General features: G+C 41.9%; 1 pseudogene; it reads left to right on the top strand.

The window, feature by feature from the left end:
* The first annotated feature begins 2,155 nt into the window (after positions 1 to 2,155).
* Positions 2,156 to 2,768, top strand: LOC123954041 (annotated as a pseudogene).
* Positions 2,769 to 18,658: the final 15,890 nt, after the last annotated feature.

The following is an 18,658-nucleotide window of genomic DNA, read 5'->3' as shown; positions in this document are numbered from 1 at the left end:
CTAATGTGGTCACAGCTCTTGTTGTATCATGAATTGGTAGTGGGAGTAAAGCTCCAAAATTTCCTAACACCAGATTTTGCAGGACCTGGAATGTCTCAGTGCTGAGCAGTTGGGGGTTCATTTGGTGGGCAGTGGGACACCTGTGCCAATTTTAAAGTGAGGGACTGACCTCATTAAGTCTGTGTCTAGCAACAGTTTGGACAGAAAAGAGCAAAGACAGGAAGAGGTATTAAGAGACTACTCATAGTCCATAGGAAGATACAAAAGTCCTGAACAAAGATAATGGAGATGGAGATGGTGAAACGGATTCAAGAGACAAATGGAACTTGGCAATAAGTTGGATTTGAGGTGGAATTAGAAGGAGGTGTGAAGGGAAGGGAATTTGATGTCCAAGTTTCCAGTTGAGTAGCTGTACAAATAGTGACACCATTAACCAAGACAGGAAATGTAGGCAGAGACACATCTGTGGAAATAGAGATTCTGACTTAGAAGCTTGCTTAGAATATGTGTTTGAAGACCAGTAACACTGACAGCTCTAGGAAGCTTGTAAGAAAGGCAGAATCTTAGGCCTCCAACCCAGATCTTCTGAATCAGAATCTGTACTTGTACACCATCCCCAGGTGATTCACACACACATGAAAATCTGAGGAACAATGGTAAAAGAACATAGAAAGTCTGTTGTTGGACTCTCCTTCTGAAGGACTCTATACCAAAAAGGGCTTTGTGGTTATCTAACTTTAGGGAAAGCTCTATGTAATAACCTATATGATAACTATTCTTGGAGATTCAAAAACTATAATTTTAAGAACAAATGAAGCCCAATGTTAGTAGAAAGAAGGAAATAATAAAGATCAGAGCAGAAATAAATGAAATAGAGACTAAGAAACTAAGAAGATAATAGAAATTGTCAATGAACCTAAGAGTTGATTCTTTGAAAAGATAAACAAAATTGACAAACCTTTAGTAGACTCACCAAGAAAAAGAGAAGAAATAAGATTAGAAATGAAAGAGAAAATGCTATAATTGATACCACAGAAATAAAAAGGATCATAAAAGACTATTATGAACAATTGTATGCCAACAAATTGGACAACCTAGAAGAAATGGCTAAATTCCTAGAAACATAACCTTCCAAGTTTGAATCATAAAGAAACAAAATCTGAACAGGTCAATCAATAGGAAGGAGATTGAACAGTAATTTAAGAACTCCCTACAAACAAAAGTCCAAGACCAGACAGCTTTACTAGTGAATTTTACTAAACATTCAAAGATGAATTAATACCAATCTTCAAACTCTTTTAAAAAAACCAAAGAGGAAGGAACAATTCAAAACTCATTTTATGAGATCAACATTATCTTGATACCAAAACCAGATGAAGATACCACAAGGGAAGAAAATTATAGACCAGTATCCCCGATGAACATATATGCAGACAATCCTCAACAAAATGTTAGCAGACCAAATTCAATAATACCTTAAAAGGATCAAACACCATGTGAAAGTAGGATATATTCTAGGGATTCAAAAATGGTTCAACCTCTGTAAATCAGTCAGTGTGATACACAACATTCACAAAATGAAGGTAAGATAAGAAGAATCATGTAACCATTTCAATAGATGCAGAAAAGGCATTTGATGAACATCCATTTATGATAAAAACTTTGAACAAAATGTGTATTGAAGAAATATGCCTCAACATAATAAAGGCCATATATGACAAGCCCACAGCTAACATCAAACTCAATGAGGAAAAGCTGAAAGCTTTTCCTTGAAGATCAGAAACAAGACAAGGATGCCTGCTTTTGCCACTCTCTTAATGTGCTATTGGAAGTCCTAGCCAGAGCAGTTGGGCAAGATAAGTAAATAAAAAGCAACCAAACTGGAAAGGAAGAAGTAAAACTGTCACTATTTGCAGATGACATGATACTATATATAAAAAACCCTAAAGAACTCCACCCCAAAACTGTGAAAACTAATAAGTAAGTTTGGTAAATTTGCAGGATACAAAACCAGTATACAGAAATCTGTTGTTTCTACCCGCTAATAATGAACTATCGGAAAGACAAGATAACAATCCCATTTACAGTTGCATCAAAGTGAATGAAATACTGCTCTGTCAGATTGTCCAGAGACACTTCTGGAAGCAACTGTACAATGACTGCCCAAGGTGAACCCCAAGTCCAGTTCAAACTTGTATTGGTTGGCAATGGTAGTACTGGACAAACTACGTTTGTGAAATGTCATCTGACTGGTGAACTTGAGAGGTACATAGCCACATTGAGCTTTGAGGTCCATCCCCTTGTGTTCCATACTAACAGAGGACCTATTAAGTTCAATGTATGGGAAATGGCTGGTCAGGAGAAATTTGGTGGGCTGAGAGATGGCTATTACTTCCTGACCCAGTGTGCCATTACAATGTTTGATGTAACATCAAGGGTTACTTACAAGAATGTGCCTAACTGGCATTGAGATCTGGTTCAAGTAGGTGAAAACACTCCCATTGTGCTGTGTGGCAACAAAGTGAACACTGAAGACAGAAAATTTAAGGCAAAATCTATTGTCTTTCACTGAGAGAAGTACCTTCAGGACTACGACATTTCTGCCAAAAGTAACTCCAACTTTAAAAAGCCCTTCCTGTGGCTCACTAGAAAACGAATTCTAGACCCTAACTTGGGAGTTTGTTGCCATGCTGGCTCTTGCCCCACCAGAGGTTGTCATGGACCCAGCTTTGGCAGCACAGTATGAACAGGATCTAGAGGTCGCCTAGACATTTGGTCATCTTCCAGGGGAGGAGGATGACCTGCGAGAAAGTGCAGCTGGAGCCCAATATCCGAAGTCTGGTTTTATAGGCAACTGTCCCGTGATGTCAGTGGTCCAACAGGTTTGCCACTTTATTTTATAGCTGAGCAGAACATGTACTTGATCTTTGGGTCGCTGAAGGAGATAAATGGGCTTTGGAGTACGCATAGCAGTTGGAAAAGTACCTTCCTTTTTTTTGGACCTGCATATTTAGCTGTTTTGGAAAGCGGTTGGAATGCACCCCCAATGTGTTTTGAGGCATTATTTATAATAGCCAAAACATGGAGACAAACTAAGTGTTATTGATGGATGAAGGGATAAAGAAAATGTGTCCAGTATACATCATGGAATACTATTCAGCTGTAAAACAAGAATGAAATCTTGCCATTTGTGACAACATGGATGAAATTTGAGGGCATCATGCACAATGAAGTAAGTCAGACAGAAAAAGACAAATACTATGTGATCTCAGTTAGACGTAGAATCTTAAAAATGCCCCAAACAAACACAAATCGAAGCTCATAAATATAGAGAACAGACTGGTGGTTGCCAAAGGTGGGGGGTGTCTGGTAGGCAAAATGGGTAAAGGGAGTGAAAAGGTACAAATTTCCAATTGTAAAATAAATAAGTCCTGGGGATGTAATACGCAGCCTGGTGACTATAGTGAATACTACTCTATGGACTATCTGGAAGTTCCTAAGAGAGTAAATCTCTACATTTCTCATCACAAGGAAACAATGTCTGTAGCTATGTGCGGTGATGGATGTTGACTCACTCGCAGTCGTTTTACAGTGTATTCAAATAGCAAGTCATGTTGCACACCTGAACCTGAGGTTAACAAAACGAACCCCTACAATTTGCATTAGCCTGTTAAGGCTCTGAGGAGTTCTGTAGTGACGAAATCTGTCTGGTTCTGCTTAAACCAACACTTTCGAAATGTATTTTGTCATGAGGTAGTGGGTTAGTTGTGTCCTTCCGAAAAACATGTTGAAGTTCTGACCCACAGTACCTGTGAATGTGACCTTATTTGGAAATAAGGTTTTGCGGATGTAATCAAGTGAGGATGAGATAGTGCTCTATTTGGGTAGAGGCTATATCCAATGAATGGTGTCTTAGAGAAAGAAGAGGGAGGCTCCAAGAAAGATACACATAGAGAAGAAGGCTGTATGAGGACAGAGGCAGAGATTGGGGTGACATAGCAACAAGCCTAGAGAAGCTAAGAATTACTGGCAACCACTAGAAGCTTGGAAGAGGCAAGGAAGGATTCTTTCCTAAGACTCCCGAGGGAGCATGGTCTCGCCAATACCTTAATTCTGGACTTCTAGCCTCCAGAACTGTGAAGAATAAATTGTTTTAAGCCATCTAGTTTGTGGTGATTTATTATTGCAAACCTAGGAAACTAATAATGTGTGAATCTTTAAAACGAATAACACAACACTAACATTCTGAGAGTCAGTAGATTAGAAAATAGTGTTTAGAACATACATGGAGATGCCAGTGGTGTTGTGCCCGTGCAGGTGCCAAACAGGCTTTGGAAATTGGGTATAAGTTTCAAGAGAGGATCAGGATAGATGAGAGACATTTGGGAGTAAAGCATACAGTGGGCAGTTTAAACCTGGGGGAGGCATGGAGTTGATCAGGAAGAGCATGTAAACAAAAAACCCTGGGAGAATAGCTGTAATTGAAGGAAAACTGAAAAAGAGCAAGAGAATGGGCATTTAGGAGCCATAACAGAAGAAATACAAAGTGAAAAGATACGTGCATTCCTATGTTTATTGTAGCATTATTTACAATAGCCAAACTATGGAAGCAGCCATTGATAGGTCCATTGATAGGTGAATGGATATAGAAGATGGTTAACAGAGGGGAAATGGTGTAGGATGGATGAAATAGATGAAGGGGATTAAAAGCGCACTTTTCTCGATGAGCACTGAGTAATGCATTGAATTGTTGACTCAAATTGTACATCTAAAACTAATATAACCTATATGTTAATTATACGTCAATCATAAAAAAAGAAATTATGATAACAGAAAAAGAAACAGGATGAAAGACTTTTAATTTAGCAATTAGGAAGTCACTAGTGATCTTTGAGAAAGCAGTCTGATCAATTAGAGGTAGAAGCAAGCTTGCTATGGCTCAAGGAGTGAATGAGAGGACCTTCAGTTAAAGAAGTCAAGGTAAAAATATTTTCAGTTACCAAGCCTCCTTGAAACCTTGAAAAAGGTTTTGGAAAAACCTTTTCTAGAAAAAAATGAAAATCCTCCACTTGAAAAAATGAAAAAAAAAAAAAAAGAATAAAACTCCATCTTTGATGAAATAGGGAAACTTCACTCTAAACAAAATCTGGCCAGTTCTTAAAAATCGAAACTAACACTAAGGGTGAAGACCGAGAACCCAGAAACCGTCTCAGATTTTAGCAGAGTCAGAATTCTCAAAAAGTACACATTACAGTCTTCATATCCATAGGATCCTCCATTCTGGTTCCTGGGATCTAGAGAAATGTGGCCAAAGAAGGAAGTGGGCGTGGCCCTATGCAGACCCAGCTGTCAACAGTGGAAGAGCAGCTGTAGCGTACCTTAAGGGGAGTCATGAGGAGGCTGCACCTGTATCGTGTGCAGGACACCTTAGTCTCCTAGCTAATGGGGTGTGCAGTGGGAGGATGGAGGGAGGACGCAACTATGCTTGCCAGACCGCAACACAAATCAATATCCTAACTAAACAGAGGGGAGGAGAAATGCACAATCAGCATTGAGGGCACATTTGGTGAGAAGGTTTTTGAGATAACACACTACATTAAAGCTCTGGGCTCCCCTTCTTCACGGAAGACTTCAAGCTAATGATGCCCTCAGTGAGAATTATCCTAAGAAATGTGAATAACCATTAGAAAGGCACACATTAGGCCATATGCATATGAACAAAAGAGGAAAGAGTAAGCAGAAGTCAGATAACATACATAACTCAGAAGAGGGATTGTTCCATGAATTTGACAAGGAATTTTAAAGCTACTATAGGTAGTATCATCTCTTGGGGAGGAGGAAGTGCACACACACAAAATCATTGAAAAGGAGATGAAAAGACAAAAGAAGAAAATTTTAAAAAAATGGTAGAGCTCAGTAAAGAAATGACGAGGGCACATAAAATCAATGCAGGGATAAAAATCTCATTATTTAAAAAAAGAGTAAACAGAATTGAAAACATAGGGATACAATGGTTAGGAAATGGTGAAAGCCTGGTCCCCCTTTTAGGTATCTCTTATTGAAGTGCTTCTCATTTCTCCAAAGTCTTGTCTTGATGGTATGCTCTATTAATTAGTAACAAGGGAGCTGGGATTTGGATCCAGAGCAGTGGAATGAATTCTGCAATCCCTTTGATTCCTCCGTTAGGTACTGAGTTATTCTTTTGCAATGTCTTTATCTTTTCAAGATTTCCCTTAACAATTCTCATAAGCACATTTTCCACAGCACAGAATTATTGATGGTGTAAGCTGGTGAAGTGAGAACATATGGCCAATGACCCCATACCAGTTGTGTTCCCATTAAGAGCCACACAGACAGTAAGAGAGGTGTCTAGAATCCTATGGAATAAAGCATAAATGTCTGTCCCTAAAGCTGTTTTAATTGGTTAGGCCCCAGCATCATAATCCACCTTAAACTGATGGCCTTCAAGTGGTGCTCAAGTTCCACAGAGGTGAGAATGTCTCTGAACCGTTGGTTTCCAGCTACTAGCTTTGAGTTTAATGGTCTGGAAGAGTCTCTGACAACAAATTTCAATGAAGAAGCACATCTCAGGCGGGAGAGCCTAAATTCATCTCTCAGTACCCTTTCCCAAGGAAGTTAATTTCCTCTGACCAATGAGCAACTGCCCATCTTTGATTTGGGTTTTCTCTAAAGAACTTGATTCCAGTGGCTGGTAGATGTGTATGTGTGACTTCTGCTCAGTCCATCCAATAATGCAACTCGTCAAACGTTTGGTACACAAGTCCTAATTCCTGGGAAAAATGTGATTTTTATATTTGGGTTGTTTTCTTGTTCTCTTGAGCATCACTAAGCTGCAGTTGGCCCTGCTGGCTGACACTCTGCACACTAGTCCGGGCTGGGAAACCTGACAGTAAGGGCTGAAATGGTCTCAGTCTTCCTTTGAACCATCTTGGCTAACGTGTGTGTGTTTAGTTCCCTAGAAGTACAAAAGAGTCAAGAAAGCTCTCCCCACAGGAAGCTCTATTAGAAAGAAAATGAAAAACCCTGTAGGGCCAACCCTGTAGGGCCCCACGTGTGTACCGCAGACAGGCCGTCACACTAGAATGGAAGAAAGTCGGGGCTGTTCTCACCATCTTAATGAATGGTATCATCACCCACCCCAGTCAGAAGTTTATAATTATCCATGATTTTTTCTCTTGCCTTCATTTCCACATCTAATTTCCAAGCAAGTCTTTTTGATTTTACCTCAGAAAGGTGTGTTGAGTCTGTCCTCTTCTCTCCATTTCACTTCTACCTTGGGCCATGCTCTCCTGAGTGCCTGTTTGGACTGTTACAACAGTTTCTTGTCTCCCCACAGCCATGTGTTTCTTCCTGCAGTCCATTCTCTGCATAGTAGCCAAGGCCATAAAAAACAGACTAGGTCATGTCACTCTTCTATTTAAGTCTCCAGCAGCTTTCAATATACCTCAGAATAAAATGAAAATTCCATATCATGACCTTCAATCTCCTGCATCATCTAGCCCCTACCTATCTCTCTGAGCTCACCCCAGCCACATAAGTTTCCTTTCGGTGCCATGAATATACCAAGCCCTTTCATTCCTCAGAGACTTGGTATGGGCTGTCTCCTTCTCCTGAAAATGATCGTCCCTCAGTGCTGTAGGAATTTTTTTTCAGGGCTCAATTTAACTGTCACCTGTTGAGGGTGGCTTTCCTTCCTGAAAATAGGCATGTCTCATTCATTTTATTCTCTTCTTAGCAATATCTATAACTATTTAATTTATCTTTCTTCTCTCTCCCCATTAGAGCAGGAACACCTCAAGAGCTAGTACACAGTCTGTCTTGTTCTATTCACTAGTATATCCCAGGACTTTGCACCCTCAACAAATAATGGGCAGACAACCCATAATTGAATAAATGAATAAAGAGATGAACCCATTCTTGCAGACCGTATATGAATTCAGAACCTTTAACTGGTGAACATCTACATGATCTGTTCCCTTTCCTTTCAGAGTTTTAAACAAGGACCTCATATTTGGGGACATTTAATTTTCAGAATCCTTTGAACTGGAATTTTTCAAATAAACATGACCAGGTTTCCAAAAGTGGAAGTCTTTCATGAGCTGTGTAACTCTGCAAAGGCATAGGCTGGAAGGTGACCCATTCTCCTGTCTGTGTGCATTGCTCATGGATGTTCAGAACAATCTGGCCGTAAAGCAGTTCAACCACAGACATCAACAAAGCCCTAGTCATTTCTGGCCACACAGTTGTGTGGAATTTGGCAAATAAACATGAAATGGGTGTTGATGAGGACTTAATGAGCATTATACATCAATTTAAAAAATGACCTACTTGTGGTTTACAACGAACAAAATCATAAGGTATGCCTATTTAAAGCATCTCTTTCACTGGGAGAGACTATTCTGGAGGAAGGATGGGAATAGAAAATTTAAATTAGATTATGCAAAACAAAAAGCTACTTTGGAAGGGTACACTTGCTTTTAGGTCTATTTGGCAGGGTGAGTTTTTCTTGTCCCCCAGCACTTCTCTTTACTCTTGGTAAGAAAGAAAACTTTTAGCTTCATAACACATAGCCTGCTGTTAAGCCAGCATAGATGGCTGTAAGAAATTATCTGCTCCGCCAAGAAGAAGTCTTGATTGTCCTGTAGTGGCTTTACATGGAAGAAGGGGAAAGATCACAGACAATGCCTATGGAGAACTTAAGAAGTTTTTGACTGAGAATCCTCTCTAACTTCTCCCTCTGCAGAATGGAAGCAAGAATCATGATCTTTGTGGTCCAAACCAAGTGGTCCAAACCTGGATCACACTGGGGCTCTGGAGGACGGTGGAAGACATCAAGATGGGAGAAGCTGGGAAAAATCAGAGGAAGAAGGGATTCTTGGTTATTCACCCAAGACTTCTGGGCATCCATCCAAGACTGACAGTGTACAAAGTGAAAGGTGGCCTCATCTGATCAATAAAGAAATGGTCATCGTTCATCTTTCAGATTTCAGGGGAGCTTGGATCAGCTCATAGTAGGATATTTTCCTCCCAACAGAGGACTTTGCCTGCACTACAGGCCCTCCTAGATATTTTTGCAGAGTGGAGGGAGATAAGGTTGAATTTACATAGAAGTTTTATCTAGAATTTCATTAGCAGGAAGGCTACCTCTGCCTAAAATACTCTCCTCCAAACTAACATTTGGAAACTGCATGCCTCAGCTGTTTCCTCCAGGGACTTTGAGGCTCCTTGCCCTACTATAAATATGGGTGACATCATTTTATCTTGGTTCTTTCCATCCTCTTAAAGTTGATTTAAGGTCTTTTTTTATGTTTGGTGGGAAAATACAAAGATTCTGGCAGGATGCACTTAAACATAATGTGGCTAATAAGTCTACTATTTAATCGTAGCTGTTAATGCAAAATTTGATGATGATATTTCAGCTGGTATGATTAGCATTTAATCACTTTATCGTGGCGATACTGCATTTACTGCCTTTCTGCTTTGAAGATGTCAGCAGTCTCCTATATTTATTTAGAATTTAATGTGTTGGAGACTTTGGTTTTAGAACTTCAGGGTTTTGAGACCATGAATGCTTAAAGAAAGTTATTTGCATTTCTGCAGACTGCAGATGATTCCTGGTTCTTTTAGTTTTTGGACTGTTTTGCACAGGTCAAGGGTAAGAGTTTTGAGACATCTGAGCCTTCAGCCCAGGTCCATTAGCTGCATAACCTTGGGCACGCCATTAACCTAACTGTGCTTCAGCTTCTTCATCTGGAAGCTGGGGAGAATAATACCTGATGGCTGGTAATGATACCTGGGGAGGTAATGAGCGTCAGGTGAGAGGTGCATGAAAGTGGCTTGAAAACCTGTAAACTGTTAAGTGAATTAAGATTGCTTTCCTGATGTTTGTTACCATCCTCCTCCACCTCCTCCTCTAAATTAACTCAGTATGGAGGTTTGGGAATGTCAGTGGTGATTATCCAGCGTTTCAGTTACCTGTGGTCAACCGTGGTCTGGAAGCAGAGGGTCCTGCTTAAAACGTCTGGTCAGGTGATTAGTTGCCTGACACTACGTCATATGCCTGCGTCCTTCACCTCCCTTCATCTCCTCACACAGGCATCTTATCCTCTCACACGGTCACAAGAACAAGGGTGAGTACAGTATGATATTTTGAGAGGGAGAGAGACACTATATTCACACAACTTGTTCTGGAGCACATTGTTGTAATTGTTCTATTTTTAGTTATTGTTGTTAATCTCTCACTGGGCCTAACCTAGAAATTAAACTTTGTCAGAATACATATGTAGGGGAAAAACACAGTATATATGTTGTATCCGGTACTTTCCTCAGTTTCAGGCATCTACTGGGGGTCTTAGAGTGTATCCCCATGGATAAGCTTTGGGGGGGGTGGTTAGGCCAAATATCAGTTTGGTTTGTTTGACAAAATTCCCCACCATGAGATTTCCTCATGCTCTGAGCATCCCCGGGCCTTTAAAATCTGGATTTAATTCACAAGCGACATTGAGAAAAACGGTTGTATAAAGGAGGGTAATCCTATAATGAAAGATAAAATGATTCTGCCTTGACATCTGTAGGGGATAAGGCATTGTCACATTGATTCCCTAATTTCATTGGGGGGGAGAGATAGAACAGGTGATTTTTTAAAAAAATATTTTATTTATTTGAGAGAGAAAATATGAGCAGGGTGGGGGTACAGGGAGAAGCAGAGGGTGAGGGAGAAGCAGACTCCCCGCCAAGCAGGGACCCCAAACAGGGAGCAGAATTCAATTCCGGGACCTCAGGATCATGACCTGAACCAAAGGCAGACACTTAAGCAACTGCCGGCATCACTAGAATGGGTGATATTAAGCCACTTTGATGTAAGAGAAAGCTTAGGCACAAGGAAGCTACAGAAAAGGTTCAGGGTGTCTTAACAAGCAGGATGCCTTGTTGGAGTGGACACCCAAGTAAAATGTGATGGTCTTTGAACAGGGGCAAGGAGCTGAGGGGAGCCTGGGTGGCTCAGTGGGTTAAGCTGCTGCCTTCGGCTCAGGTCATGATCTCAGTGTCCTGGGATCAAGTCCCGCATCGGGCTCTCTGCTCAGCAGGGAGCCTGCTTCCCTTCCTCTCTGCCTACTTGTGATCTCTCTCTGTCAAATAAATAAATAAAATCTTTAAAAAAATCTTATAAAAAGGAGCTGAGATTAAAGAACCCACACTGAAGGGAAACCAGGCTAGCAGGAGAGCATGACTGAAGAACTCTAGAGAGGCGAGGAAAAAGAAGGCTAGCAGTGGGCTACTTCGAGTGGCCCCTTTTTGAGGACTGGACTCCCCAAATAAGGGCTGCTTTGTTATTAGACTTTTTCTCCCCCCCCCCCCCCCCCCCCGTTACCAGATTATCCTCTACATGCAGGCCTTGATGGTGCTGGCAGAGGAAGATGGATTGTTTTGTAAAATATTAGGAATTATCTTAAAAGTCTTGGCGAGGCCCCTGTGGGTAGGTAGCTTTAGCTCCTGAATGCCTCACCTTCTCAAAATGAATCTAGATCAAGCTCAATTCACTTGTTTAACAGAGAGGGTCAGTTTTCTCTGTGGGCAGCTTGAGGTAACAGGTCCTACAGCATGCTTAATGGATATTCATTGTATATAGTAGGAGCTTAATAGGTATTCATTGACTGGAGGGATTATAATGTGGGTCTATTTGACCCACTGACAGCTGACATAGCCTTTACTGACTTGAGCCTGACTGAGGGCTTTCTGTACATTAATTTACACTAAGACCCTATGAGTGAGGTACCACTATCACCACTGTACACATGAAAAAAACTGAAGCATAGCAAAGTCCAGTAACTTGTCCAGGGCTAGAAAGTACAATTGGGATTTGAACCAGGGTAATTTGACTAGAAACACTGTGCTGTGAATTAAGAGTCCAGGCCCCTGCATATAGTTCCTTCTGTAGAGCTCAGCGGTTCTCAGAGTTTGGCGTATCTACACATTCTTGTACCAGTTTGCACATAAAAAAGGTACACTGTATTTTGTGGGAGAGTTAATGGATTTTCAAGGATGAATTAACCCCATCTTTAGATGAAACTGCACTGTGCCATGTAATTCCCATAGCACGGTGTTTGTTATCATTCAGGACCCTTGATTGTAAGTCACAGAAACCCCCTGGGACCAGTTTAAGGAAATGAAATTACTTTGTTTTCCTCTAAAAATTTAAAGCCCATGTTTGTTGAGATATAACTTACATGCATTTACCACAGTGTACAGGTCTGTGTTTTGACAAAATCCTACAGTCGTGCTGCCCCATTACAGGCAAGATAGAGAATATTTCTGTCACCCCCAAAAGTTCCCTCATGCCCCCATTGTAGCCTGTCTTCTTCCCACCCTGGCCACTGTCAACTACTGATAAGTTTTCTGTCGTATGGTTTTGCCTTTTCCCAAACAAAATACCGATGGTTCTCCCTCCCTTTCCCTGTGGAGAACCAGTGGCATTTTGTTTGGGAAAACCGAATAGGACGAAATCAGAGAGAGAGGCACAAACCACAAGAGACTCTGGACTGGGGGAAACAAACTGAGGGTTACAGAAGGGAGGGGCTGGGGGGATGGAGTAACTGGGTGATGGGTATTAAGGAGGGCATGTGAGGTGATGAGCACTGGGTATTAAATGCAAATAATGAATCGAACAGTACATCAAAAAGTAATGATGTACTATGTGTTGGCTAATTGAACATAAAAAAAATACCAATGGTTCATGTGATATGTAGCCTTCTGAATTTGGCTTTTTTCATTCAGATTCATTCATGTCAATATCTGCATCAGTTGTTAATTTCTTTTTATTACTGAGAAGTATTCCATTGTATGAGGGGGCCACAGTTTGCTTCTCTGTTGACCAGCTGAAATGTATCTGTGTTGTGTCCAGTTTCTGATGATGATGATGAATAAAACTGCTACAAATATCTGTGTGTAAGTTTGGAGTACACATATGTTTTCATGTCTCTTGAGTAAAAATACCTAGTAGTGGGACTGCAGAGTCCTATATTAAGTGTATATTTAATTTTAGGAGTAATAGCCAAACTGAGTTCTGAAAGGGCTGTAGGATTTAGGTTCCCATCAGCTGTGTGTGGGTTCCAGGTGCTCCTCGTCCTCACCAGCTGTGGGTTTGCTCTGTGTATAGTCTAGCTGTTCTAATGCGGTGCAGAGCTGCCTCGTGACTTTAATTTGCATTTCCCCAATGAGTAATGATGCGGAGTACCTTTCCGTGGACTTATCTGCTACACATAAATTTGCTTTTGGTCATGTTTCTGTTCAAATCTTACTGGGTTCTTTGTGTTCTTATTACTGAGTTTTGAGAGTTCTTTACCTATTTTAAGTCTTTTGTCTGACATGTGTTTTTGCAAATATTTTCTATCCGTGGCTTGCCCTTCTCTTAACAGTGTCTTACCAAACAAAACAAAACAAAAAGTCCCAAAAAACCAGAAGTTTTTAGTTTTGATGAAGTCCAGTTAATCACCTTCTAAAAAATGGATTGTGGTAAGAACCAGTTTAGGTCCAATCTAATCTTTGTCTAACCCAAAGTCACAGAAATTTTCTCTTATGATTTCTTCTTGAAGTTTTATAGTTTTGGGGTTTACATTTAGGTATACGATCCATTTCAAGTTAATTTTTTTTAAGATTTATTTATTTTAGAAAAAGAGAGCAAGCAAACTCGGTGGGCGGAGGGGTGCATGGGGGGAGGAGCAGAGGAGAGGGAGAGAAACCTTAGTAGCAGACTCCTCACTGAGCATAGTCAGATGTGGTACTCCACCCCAGGATAGGAGATCATGACCTGAGCCAAAACCAGGAGTTGAATGGTTAATGGACTACCCTGCTCAGGGGCCCCTCAAGTTAATTTTGTGCATGTTGCAAACTATTGGTTGAAGGTCAATTTTTTTTTTTTTGATTATGGATTTCCAATTATTCCAAAATCATTTGTTATAAAGGTTATCATTTCTCCACTGAACTGTTTGCACCATTGTAAGCAATCAACTGACAATATTTATGGGTCTGTTTCTGGTCTTGTATTCTATTCTGTATTCTAAGCACTTTTAATAGATTACTTCACTTGATTCTCACATGTCCCTATTATGATAGAGGAAATTGAGTCACAGGGATCTTAAGTACCTCGCTTAGGGCGATGGAGCAGGAATACAGCAACTGGGCTTTGCATATTGGCAGCCGAGCTCCTGATCCCAGGCCTGGAACCACTATCCTGTTCAGCCCTGCTGATGTCTCAGAGACGCCAAGAGACAGGGTGCCAGCAACCCCAGAAACAGCCTCCAGCCCAAGATTAGAATACGTCTGGGACCTTCGATTTTAGTTCTCTGTTCCCTTGGGGGCCTATTCTGCCTCAGATTGGCTTTCTCTGCTTTAATTCCCTGTGCTGGGAAATAGCAGCTCCCCAATTTTCGTCTTCTCTCAGAGAGAGACTAGTCAGACTGGCTGAATTTCAGAAGCAAGTCTAAATTCATAAGGAAGACATTAGCTCAGCCCAGTTGGAGGAGGATTATGGAGGATGGATGGAGGAGGCCTATCCCCAAATATTCCCTCTGAACCCCAAACTAGTTAACCATAGCCAGGATGAGTACTGAGTGGAGGCAACTCTGTCAGGCCCAACCTGGGCCAGGTGTAGGTCTGGGTACAATCAAACCGCAGGAGCAGAGTCAAAACTGGTTGCTGAAAACAAACCCCGCTGTCCATAGAATCCCGGATTGTTGTGCAGCAGCGATCACTACACACCCATTGTCTGGTTGCTTGGACAATGTGCATGGTACAGTTGATCTTTGCACAAGAAGAGGTTGAATTGTGTGGGTCCACTTATATGCAGATTTTTAAAAATAAATACAGCACAAAGATGTTAAAAAAAAAAAAAAAGTACAAAACTGGTGCTAAGAATGCAGTGCTGTGGGATGCCTGGGTGGCTCAGTCGGTTAAGTGTCTGCCTTTAGCTCAGGTCATGATACTGGGACTCCCGGGATGGAGTCCCAAGATGGGCTTCCCACTCAGCTGGGAGTCTGCTTCTCCCTCTGCTCCTCCTCCTGTCATGCTCTCTCCCTCTCAAATAAGTAAAATTTTAAAAGAATGCAGTGCTCTAACCAAGAGAACAGTGGGGGAGAGGAAGATCTCCAACAAGGGGTTGGGGACAGGGCTATAGCATGACTCTTGTAGGCCCCAAACACTTAAACCTTTGTAGACCTCGTTCTTAATAAATATAGCAACATTTTTGTTTATGACATCTTGATATAATGATGAATGTAATCCAGGCTAGATTAATTATCTTCTGGTATTAAAAGAAGTTAAATCATTTTGATGAGCTCCTAAAAGTATCCCGGGTCCTGGGCACTGGGCCTTCTGTGCATAATGGAGGGAGAAGTCAGTACCAGGGAAGTGCAGGGAAGAAATGGAATGAGTGTCTACCAAATGCTGTCATTCCCATTTCTGTAAACGCAGAGACTGAGGCTTAGCGAGGTAGTCACAGAAGAACCACTAGGTCTTTTGGTTCCAAGAGGTCTCTTGAGTGTGGCATGCTCAAGAGATTTCCAAGGTATGTTCAAACGAAACCCCTGCTGGTTGGCTGATTGGTTGTGCTCTTCAGTGGCGCTGGGCAGAGAGAGACTTCTTGGTCTCAGTTCTCTTGATTCTTTCAGTTGAGCTAACTAAAGAAGCTGCTCTTTAGACTAAAATCTAGATGCAGGAGGTGGGTGGAGTCGTCCACATTTTCTCATCTGTTTGAGATCTCATCTCATCATTTCTTTGGGTGAGACTATCCGTCTTCCACTTGGGCAAGAATCTCACCGGACAAACAAGCCAACAGGCTGAGAATGTTCCAGCTGGGCTTCGGTGTAGTTCCATCTGTGCAGAGCCCCATTCATAAGTCTGTTCATTTTTCAGTTATCCTTTCATTCCTGCTACTTTTTCTCTAGTATCAGACACTGTGCTAAGTGCTGGGAATACAGAGTTGGCAGATGGGGTTCCTGTATTTTTGGAGCGTATTGTCGAATCTAGAATTTAATTACAAGTGAGGTAAAATCCACAAAGACACAGCAGCTTCTGTGATGACAGACCTTAAATATCACCAGGGAACATAACGGTGTGGGGTGAGAGCTATGAATTTCACTCAGTCTGAGGTCACTCAAACCTGTAAAAGCAGTCTCCTGCCTGCTGCCTGAGGGAGGAGTCGAGGGAAGCTTGGGGATGTGGTGGGGGTGGAGGGGGCAGGTAGAGGGAAAGTCTGTGAGGAGCCCCTGAGCAAGCTCAAGGACTCACAAAGGCCGGTATGGCTGGAGTGCAGTAAACAAGGGGCAGGGTGGCAGAATGAGTCTAGAGGGGCGGGCAGGAGGCACATTCTTCAGGGTCGCTTAGGCAATGAGGAGAACTCAGAGCCTCAGAGCCATGGGAGCTGTGGAAGTTTCAAGCCGAGGAATGATGTGATCAGATTTCTTGCTTTCTTTTTCCTCCCACCTTCCCTCCCTAGCTCTTTTTCCCTCTCCCTCTCTTTACACAAAATCACTCTGATTTTTACTATTCCATTTTCAGATATATGCTGGCCTATAAAACCTTCAAATACACGTATTCTTACCATATGTTCACCAGCATATTCAATTGCCAGGAAGCAGCTTGCATTCCTTTAAAGGTTAAAAGGTGAGGCAGGTCAGCCTTAGTTAAATAAACCAAATTGGAAATCACTAATACCAAATTGACCATACTGTAACTTAACATTCAGTGGCCATCAACCTGACCTTGAGCAAGAACTCTCACATTTGCAGAAGTCAAAGCTTCCCGGTGGCTGGGCAGGGACCATTTGTTCCGACCAGGCTTCGGCCAGTGATTCTCAGGGAGGGACCATCCCCTACTGTTGTAGTGGCTGGTTGCGTAAAGGCAGCATGAATTATTCATGCAAGGAAGACAAATTGGAGTTAGAACCAGGTGCTCTTCCTTCCCTCGTGAGGACTCTGCCAATTAGGATAGAGAAGGAGCTCTTGCTCCATCAAGCCGCAGTCTCGCTCTGTTATACTGTGCTTAACCCAGCTTCCTGAACTAGGTTTGGAAATGGATTAGCGGATGATGAGCTTGTTTTAAAGGTGATACAGTCTTCAGGAGAAAGGGAGAGTTAACTCCACCAGTGGCTTTAAAAGTAAAATGCAAGGTTCAAAGGGAATTGCTTTAATAGCATTTGCCACAGAAGCCTGCTAAATGAGGTAGGTTCATCTGGGGGAAGCCACTGTTGCTGTCAAGGTATGAAAGCTACTACTGAGACCTATTTTCAGAGCAGGCCATACCTTGCTGGGCTTCTGTTGGTTTAAGGCAATGTCTGGAATGACAGAATAACAAGGGGCTTAAGGATTCATTGGTCTGATTTGCACAAGTTACTCCAAGCCCACTCAGCCTCCGGAATGAGAACCAACTGGTTATTGCTCTTAAGCAGTTTGAGTAACACTCGCTGTGGTGAAAGGAAACAGCGTTGTCACCTCTGCTCTGTCGCCAGCCAGGCCTGGGTGGTCTCAGTTGAACATGATGGGGGGGATAGATACCGCGAAGTTTCAGAAGTCACATCGATGCTGCTACACAGTGCTGTGGCAATCTGTTTGCTCTGCCTGCTCGGCTGTTCTCAGGATGTGTCCTAAGTGTAGAAACTCGGGAAACTGAGTAGCTTTCGTCTCATTATCAAGGACAGGTAATTAGTCAATCCACAAACAGTAAGTGCTTTCTCTCGACACAGCACTGCTGAGAGTGGGGGTGAGTTCACAAAATTGTAAGACTTTGGCACGAGGAGAGGTGATAATGAAGACAAGCATCGTCTAAGACCAGATAGATCTTATCTCTAAGGAGTGGCTTCCTTCAGAGGGGATAAGACTGGGCAGCGGGGATTTCCCAGAAGAGACCTCATTGGAGCTGGGCCTTGAAGAGTAAAGCATATTCAATAAAAAGGAGAAGGGCCAGAACGTGTAGGCATAATGCAGTATTAGGCATCCTTGAATTCCATGGCCAAAGAAGTGTGGTTCCCCTTCTATGTTAAAAAGCTTAGGTGGATTGGTTTGTATTAGTTTGCTTGGGCTGCCACAGCAGGAGTCCACAGACTGGCAGACCTAAACATAAATTTATTTTCTCACTGTTTTGGAGGCTAGAAGTCTAAGATCAAGGTGTCAGCAGAGTTGGTTTCTGGTGAGGCCTCTCTTCTTGATTTGTAGACAGCCACCTTCTTGCTGTATCCTCACATGGCCTTTCTATGTGCATGCTTTTAAGGACACCAGTCCCACTGGATTGGGTCCTACTGTTAAGGCTTTAATTAATCTTAATTACTTCTTTAAAGGCCCTGTCTCCATAGTTATGTTGGCAGTTAGGGCTTCAGCATATGAATTTTGGGGGACACAGTTCAGTCTATAACATTCCAATAACACTTTCAGATCTGAAGCGACCTAAAGTGAGTGTGTGTGTGTATGTGTGTGTGTGTGTGCGCGCGCGCATGCGTGCATACGCATGCATTCCTATTTTCTGGAGATTTATGAATGTACAGGTAAAATCAAGGGAGATCATAATTCAGTTCTAGAGACTTAAGAAACCAACAGAAAAGGGTTTTGCTTAATCTCAAAATGCACATGGAAAGCACAGCTCTTAGGTC

Source organism: Meles meles, chromosome 1, assembly GCF_922984935.1.
Source record: "Meles meles chromosome 1, mMelMel3.1 paternal haplotype, whole genome shotgun sequence".
Classification (NCBI taxonomy): domain Eukaryota; kingdom Metazoa; phylum Chordata; class Mammalia; order Carnivora; family Mustelidae; genus Meles; species Meles meles.
This window is presented reverse-complemented; position numbering and strand designations above follow the sequence as displayed.